General features: G+C 37.9%; 1 pseudogene; it reads left to right on the top strand.

Moving 5' to 3' along the window:
- The first annotated feature begins 275 nt into the window (after nt 1-275).
- On the top strand, nt 276-3,653 carry LOC142176301 (premnaspirodiene oxygenase-like; annotated as a pseudogene).
- Nucleotides 3,654-8,578: the final 4,925 nt, after the last annotated feature.

The following is an 8,578-nucleotide window of genomic DNA, read 5'->3' as shown; positions in this document are numbered from 1 at the left end:
TTAGCTTTCAATTAGGACAACTAATCTTACATTCGTCATAAAATTTACACATTTGAAAATTACAACAAATGTTATTTCAATCACTACAACATGGCATTAGGATAACGAAACAAGTAGCAAAATAGCATGATAATTTTTTTTTGGGTTTTGGGGGGTTTTGGCATTGAAAATTTAAAAGTTCCTTTTGGTGTAGAATAAAGGTAGTAGCACAAACGTAGTACAAATATGTTATTTGAATATTTCAGTAGAAATTTGTCAAGAAGGTTGTAAGAGAAATGAATATTGTAACTTGCTCAAAAATTAAGGACATCTTTGGTGCGGGAACATATACTTCATCAACAACAATTAATTGGGCCATGATCGAAATGATGAAGAATCCAAGTGTATTTTCAAAGCTCAAGTAGAGGTAAGAAAAATCTTTAGAGGGAAAGAAACTTTTGGTGAAATTGATGTCGAGGAGTTCAAATACCTAAATATGGATTAAAGAAACTTTCAGACTCCATCCTCCGCTACCTCTTTTGCTTCCAAGAGAATGTAGAGAAGAAACAGACTTAAACGGCTACACTATTCCATTGAAATCAAAAGTCGAGGTTAATGTTTGGGCAATGGGAAGAGATCCAAAATATTGGGATGACGTAGAAAGCTTTAAACCTGAGAGATTTGAACACAACTCTATGGATTATATTGGTAATAATTATGAATATCTTCCCTTTGGTAGCGGAAGGAGAATTTGCCCTGGAATATCATTTAGTTTAGCAAATGTTTATTTTCCACTGGCTCAACTGTTGTATCACTTTGACTGGAAACTCCTAACTGGAATCAATCCAAGTGAACTAGACTTGACTGAGGTGGCTGGAGCAGCTTGTGCTAGAAAGAATGACCTACACTTGATCGCTACTCCTTATCACTTTGACTGGAAACTCCCAACTGGCATCAAACCTTTTCTTAAAAGAAGAATCTTGCATTTGAATTTCCTTGTCAACCCTACCATTATACTTTCTTCCGTTGGTGTTTACTTATTTATAATATTTGTGTCCTTTTTCATATATAGATATATCATTATAGCTTTCCACACAAGCTGTCAAATAAGATTTTCTGTTGTTTTTATATTTTGTAATGGAGTGACATGCTATCCGTGTGAACTAAATATACTTACTTACATCCCTCCATTATAAAGAAGAGACACTAGAGGGATGCCACAGGTCCAACACTCCTATAGAGAGGGTAATGGCATTGCGGGAGCTTTGGTATGTTGTAGTTTTTGATTACCCTCTACCCTTTTTATTACCACGCTTACTTTGGACTCGCAGGGGATTGTAACTCTACGTTCAGCCCCCTCTTTGTAATCCTTTATTCCCGCTTCAATAAATAAAATGCCTGGTTTTAGTAACCAAAAAAAAGATAATATGCTGGAATCATCATATTTTGTTTTGTGTATTGTTGATATTGAGCTATGTGAATTTTGATGAATAACAGCGAAAAGTTCTTGTCAGTTACTGTTGGACAAGTAAAGGTGAAGTTAAAGGAACTCAGATATGGACCAGGTCCATCTTGTGAAACACAGTTATGATACATGTGAGATGCACGTGAAGGAGACAAACCTAACTTATCAGAAGTGATATCTCCTGATCATGATCGAAAATGTTGCATATTGGATAAGGAGAAAGACTCCTTACACAAAGAGAACACGATTTAGGAAAATGATAGAGTTAGAGTATGAGATCAACTAGAACTCTTCCACCATGGAAGAATAGCATCAGTATCCTAGTCAATCTATAATTGCTAACTTCTTAAATATTAATGTTGTTCTCTTTTACAGGTAATGCACTTAAGCAGAAGTTAAACATGAATTGAGAGCAAAATAGCAAGGCAATTTATATGTGATTCAAGCATGCAAACCTGACGCTACTTGAACCAGATAGAAGAATCAGTTCCAAGTTTCTGTCTTTTTTTTCTAATTCAATTGTAGGAGGTGATTTTACATTGTACCTTTCAGCTTATTTGGAAGTAATTGTATTAGGTGCTTAGAGTTTTCAAGTTAGAGTTAACTTGAAGTTGTAGCAACAGTTGAGACTGTGTGCCACAACAGGATTATAGTTAAGTCTAGGTTTATAGAAGAGTTTTTTGTAAATGCAGTTTTTGGCTCAGTTATTTTAGTGGAGAGTTTGGGAAAATTCTACTGGAAGGCAGATTGTGGGTTTTTCACCTTTTGAGCCAGGTGTTTTCCACATAAAATCTCTATGTTCTTTATTTTCTGTATTTATTATTCTGCAACAGTAGCAGTTGGAACACATAGAAAAACCAGGTGCTTCTATAATCAAGTTAAGCGAAAATTGGGTTCCACACAAATCACCTCCCCCCGCCTCTTGTGTGGTATTGAAGTATAAAACATCAATTGGTATCAGAGTAGATTTTCCTTGAAGACGCTAACACTTTAGGAACAGATCAAGATAGTGCACTACATGGAAACTAGGAAGGACAATCTACTGCTAGGCCTCCACTCTTTAATGGCCAGTACTATTCCTGGTGGAAGAATAGGATGAGAAACCACATCATAGGAGAAAACTATGAACTTTGGGACATTGTTACTGATGGTCCCCTGGCTACCACAAAGAAGAATGCTGAAGGAGTGGACGTGTCAAAGACGAGAGCTGACTGTACTACGTAAGATTTAAAGAAATGGGAAAAGAATGCCAAGGTCAAGAAATGGCTTGTGTGTGGACTAGGTCCTGACAAGTATAGCAGAATTCAAAGATGTACTACTGCTAAGGAGATCTGGGACACTCTACAAGTGGCCCATGAAGGAACTCCTCAAGTAAAGAGATCAAGAGGAATACTATTGTATTCTCAATATGAGAATTTCACCATGAAGGAAGGTGAAACCATCCAAGAGATGTACACAAGGTTCACAACACTAACAAATGAACTTAAGTCTCTTGGAAGAATTATCCTTGAAGAAGACAAGGTTGAAAAAATGTTGTCAAGGGTCTTGCTAGTAACTTGGGAAAGCAAAATCACTGCTATTCAGGAATGAAAGAACATTTCTACTCTCAAGTTGGATGAGCTGATTGGAAATCTCACTGCCTATGGACTGAGAAGGCAAACCATGAAGATAGATGCAACCAAGAAGGAAAGAAGTCTGGCTCTTAGAATAGCTCAAGGTGCAAACTTAGAGGATGATGAAATGGCTATGATCACAAGGGATTTCAAGAAGTACCTAATGAGAGGAAAGGGTACTTCAAGAGGTGCAACCTTCAACAAACCAAGGGTCCCCTGAAAAACAGACCAGCGAAGGTTTCTACAAATGTGGTAAGACTGACCACATGATCAAGAATTGTCCTCAATGAGAAATTGAATGGAAGAAAGAAAGGGCTGAACGAAGAAACATGAAGAAGGAACAGGTTCAACCCAAGAAGAACAAAGGATCAACAAAGGCTATGGTTGCTGCTTGGGGAGAAAACTCAGATGAGGATTCAGAAGATGAAGTTGGAGATCAACAAGCACTTATGGCCATTGGAGAATCAGACGATGAACAAGACGTAAGTGTGATTCATCTCAAAGACAAGATTAAATTTTTGTCTAAAGAAAAGCTATCTGAATTACTACTAGACTTCATTAATGAGTCTAAGGTCATAAACAATGAGAAGGAATAACTGTCTAGGGAATGTGTGATCCTACAAGCTAAGTGCAAAAATCTGGAACTCAAGACTAGTGAAAGTGATAGTAAAAATACTGAGTTGAAGAACTAGGTTCTTGAACTTGATACCACTATCTTAGAACTTATATTTGAAAATTTAAAACTAAACTTACGAACAGGCACAAGGAGAGCTGATCACACACACCTCACCTTAGAAGAAAATCTAGGAAAAATGAAGGATGAGTTGTACAAGAGATATGAGTAGATAAGAGTCCTAAAAGAAGATTTAGGCAAGGTGAAACATGAACTAGATAGAACTTGCAAATGGAATAATTTTTCTGATGCACTATTCTGGCTACAAGAGCATCATAGTAGCAATAAGAGAGGACTTGGTTATGGGACCCCAACACCTAAGTGGGATCCCAAAAGCAAGTACATCACACTTCCTGAGAACATAATCTGCACACATTGTGGCAAGACTGGTCATTACAAAAGTGAATATAATGCAAAAGAAAAGGATAGTCAAAAGAACAAAATCTTTGTTCAAGAGAAAAATAGGCTGCCTGGATGGGCTAAAAAGAATTTAATTCACCCATTTGCCTATAGAAAGGGACCCAAACTAGTTTGGGTTCCTAAGACTAACCCCTGATTTCATTTTATAGGTCCAAGTGAAGGGAAGTAGCCAAATATGGTACATGGATAGTGGTTGCTCAAAGCATATGACTAAAAGTATGAACCAGTTCCTTTCACTTGAGGACCTAAAATGAGGTAATGTCTCCTTTAAAAATGGTAAGAAAGGTGAGATCATTGTGGTTGAAAAAGAGTTAACAATATTTACATTATAGATTTTTCCACTCTTTTAGAAAATGAACTCACTTGCTTAAGTGTGTTGGACAATGATCCCCTCTTATGGCACAAAAGACTTGGTCATGCAAGTCTAAATCATCTCATCAAATTAGTCTCCAAGGACCTGGTGATAGGGTTACCTAACATCAAGTTCAATGAAGACAAAGTTTGTGAGGCTTGTGCAAGGAGGAAGTAGGTAAGATCCTCTTTTAAAAGCAAGAAAGTGGTAAGCACGACCAAGTCGATGGAACTGGTTCATATGGATCTCTATGATCCAACGAGAACATTGAGAAGAGGTGGGAAGAAATATGTGATGGTTCTTGTTGATGATTACTCCAGGTTTACTTGGGCATTCTTTTTAACATCAAAGGATGAAACATTTGACATGTTTACTGTCTTTGTTAGAAAAACTCGGAAACAACTAGGTAATCAACTTGCATCAATTAGGTCTGATCATGGAACTGAATTTGAAAATGCTAGGTTTGCTGAATTTTGTGATGAGCATAGTATAGATCATAATTTCTTTGCCCCTAGGACTCTTCAACGATATGGAGTAGCTGAAAGAAAGAATATGACTCTTGAAAATATGGCTAGGACTATGCCTCTTTCTAATAAATTGCCCCATTGCTTTTGGGCAGAGGATGTAAATACTGCATGTTACATCATTAATAGGTGCATGACTAGACTGCTTGTAGAAAAGACTCCCTCTGAGTTACTTAAAGGGAGAAAAACAAATATATCCCATCTTAGGGCATTTTGATGCATGTCCTTTGTGCACAATAATGGAAAGGACTCCCTAGTTAAGTTTGATCCCAGAAGTTATGAGGGAGTATTCTTGGGATATTATTCACATATCAAAGCTTATAAAGTGTACAACAAAAGAACTTTGTGTGTAGAAGAAAGTGTACATGTAGTTTTTGATGAAACTAACATTCTTTCTAAGAGATAGGAACATAAAGATGAAGCTATTGGGCTGGTAAAAGAATTGAGTGAAGTCATAGCTCCAGCTGAAGCTGCACCAAAAGAAGGAACAGGTGATGGAACAGGTTCTTCCATCTAGGGCAACCTGACAGGGGGAACTAAACAAAGAAAAAGTGAATCTAATTTCCAAATGGAACCTGTCCATGAGCTTGTTCCTCAGCAACAGAACATGAGAGAAACTTCAAACAGAAATCAGTTGGTGGTGAAACCTTACAAGTATCAAAGTTCTCATCACATTGGGAGCATCCTTACTCACCCAACTTCTAAAGTTAAAACCATATCTCAATTAAAGAATCTGTGTGCTTTTGATGCATTCTTATCTCTTATTGAACCTAAAAATATTGCATAAGCTTTGCAGGATTCAGACTGGGTGAATGCAATACAAGGTGAACTCAATCATTTTGAAAGAAGTCATATAGGGCATCTATTCACAAGACCCAAGGATAGATCAGTAATTGGCACTAAATGGGTTTTTGGAAATAAACTTGATGAAGAACGAATGGTTACAAGTAACAAGGCAAGGTTGCGGGTTCAAGGATATAGCCAAGAGGAGGGAATAGACTATGATGAGACCTTTGCTCCAATTGCAAGACTGGAGGCTATAAGACTCCTCAGAGCCTTTGCAGCACACATGGAATTTACGCTTCATCAAATGGATATGAAGAGTGCCTTCCTAAATGGATACTTAAAGGAAGAGGTCTTTGTCAAATAATCTCCAGGGTTTGAAAGTAAGGAGTATCCAGATCATGTATACAAACTGAACAAGGCCCTATATGGACTCAAGCAGGATCCTAGAGCATGGTATAAACGCCTATCCAAATTCCTGCTTGAACATGGATACAAAAGAGGTAAGATTGATAGCACTCCATACTGGGATGGTTTTGATGATTCTCTGGCAAGTGGATAGGCCCAATTACAAAGGAAACTCTGCCGAAATATTTGAAAAAATTTGGGACTTAAAAAAAAAATTGTCGCCTAAATAGTGGGCTTAACTGTTGTGTGAGTGAATACAAAAATTGCAGAAGAGTTAATATTTTCGATGATTCGTGTTTCCACAAGCTTATGAAGGAATGAGTTTAATCTCACCATGGTATTACGACAATAATAGAGTATATGTGTTGTGATCTATGGCTTCGAGCCAAGTAGGGGAGCTTGCTATTGGTTAGCGGATTGTACGATTATGTACTATGTTAGTTCCGATTCGATGCATGCTGGTGAATAAGTTCTGGTTGTGGAAATTAGGTCGAGAATGGCACGAGTGAAGGGAATTTTTTGATAAGATGTCATGAGCTCGGATGAGCAGGAGATAAGTTTTGAGGTTTACGGTAAGTTGGAATTGTCTTCAGCGTCACCTAAGATTGGTGTTTTGTAAAAAAAAAGGGTTTTTGCGTCCTGGTTAATGATTCTTGATCGCTCTTCAGCGTTAGTGCGACCGGTGGTTTGGAGGTACGCTCCAGATATTGTTGTGGTAGGTTGTGGGAGTGTGTCCCACGGTAAGATTATGTAAGTGTGGCATGTGATCACTTGATTGATTAAAGATGTAAACCAAGTATGAAGTTTGTAATGGTGTCGTTAAATTGAAAATTCATGCCTGGAGGGCACTTGGCTTATTGGGTTGTGAACTAGTGAGGATTACTCTGATTGCGATGGTTGTTCTTGTGTCTTATGAGAAAAATGAGAGTTATTATGGACCTTTAAAAGGTTATCAGACTAGTCAGTGTGATCAGAATCAGCTTGCAGTCGGTGGATAGATTTAATGTGAATAATGGCTCTATATCAGGCCAGATGTGTGCATTTTTGTAATGCGGTCCTCATGGAAAGTAGTTAGGTTGATGTTTCTTTGTCAGATATTTTGCGTAGTAATGCATTGCGTCGTGTGAGTTGTGAGACAGCTTGAGAAATTGCTATTTGTTGAGAATCCCCGTAGGAATGATGTTATATGAGCATCTTGGCTCTTGAAATTCAGACTGTACATCGCACCTCAGTTGCGCTTGAGTTTTGTAGCTGATAATGCTATATGTCCCTCAGAGATATTATTATGCACTTAGCATGCTTACGACCGATACTCGGTATTTTGTTGTAATGAGCAAATTTGGCTCGATATGCATCTCCTTATATGAGATCTATGTGTTTATCGGGTGGCACACCGCCATGGGTATGTTATCTGGATCGGGTTGCATGCCGCAACAGTGTGAGGTTGGGTATAGTTTTCTATATGCTATTTTGTATGCCTTGTTTCCTGCTTTCTAAGGAAAGTTCGTATTAGTGTGTGGGATTGGTAATTCCTTCTAGAGTTCGTTTTTTGTATCGCGTTTGAATTGGTAGCCTGTTGTCATATTAGGGCGTCATATGCGGCTTTTGATTATATCTGGGGTGGCTTATTGCCTAAGCAGTTCGTAATGGGTGAGACGAGATCATTAAATTCGAGATCAGTGCAATCTGAGTATATGAAGTAAATTAAGGGGCTAAGACCATTGTTTGGTTCATAATGATGTGATAGTTCTTGCCGGGAGTATAGACCCAATGAATTGTTGATTCGACGGTGTTATGAATTTATACAGATCTCATCCGTCATGTCGGTATTGTAAGAATTTGAACAAGACCTATGTATGTCATGCAGAGCATGGGATGTGTAATGATTTTTCTTCTAGATGGGATCAATGGAAGTTCTTGACTAGTTGAGTACGTAAACGTTCATGGTTCGGAAGGGAGGTGAAGTCCTCATGTTACCTTAGGATGATATGGTATATGCGATATGTTGTGAAGGATTGAGATTTGCGTGTGTTAGGTTATGGTTCAGTTCTGAATGGAAATTCATAACATTCTTAGGCAGTACGGGCAACTTTAGGTTATTAGAGGGATGAGCTTCAGATGATTAGGGTGAATGATCTTCAGATGATTAAGGAAATTGTATTTCTAATCATAGTGATTTGTAGAGGGTATATGTTTCAGGAAAAAAAGGCCAATGTGAGTAAGTTGATGGCACTTCAATAGTATTGCAGCACTTTAAGGCTGGATCGACTGCTGATATTCGAGTTGCTTGTATGGCACATGGAAATTTTAGAGTATTTATCGTGGAATGATTGGGTATCAAAGGTGTGCATGTATTCGCAC

This window comes from Nicotiana tabacum, chromosome 22 (assembly GCF_000715075.1).
Source record: "Nicotiana tabacum cultivar K326 chromosome 22, ASM71507v2, whole genome shotgun sequence".
Lineage (NCBI taxonomy): Eukaryota > Viridiplantae > Streptophyta > Magnoliopsida > Solanales > Solanaceae > Nicotiana > Nicotiana tabacum.
This window is presented reverse-complemented; position numbering and strand designations above follow the sequence as displayed.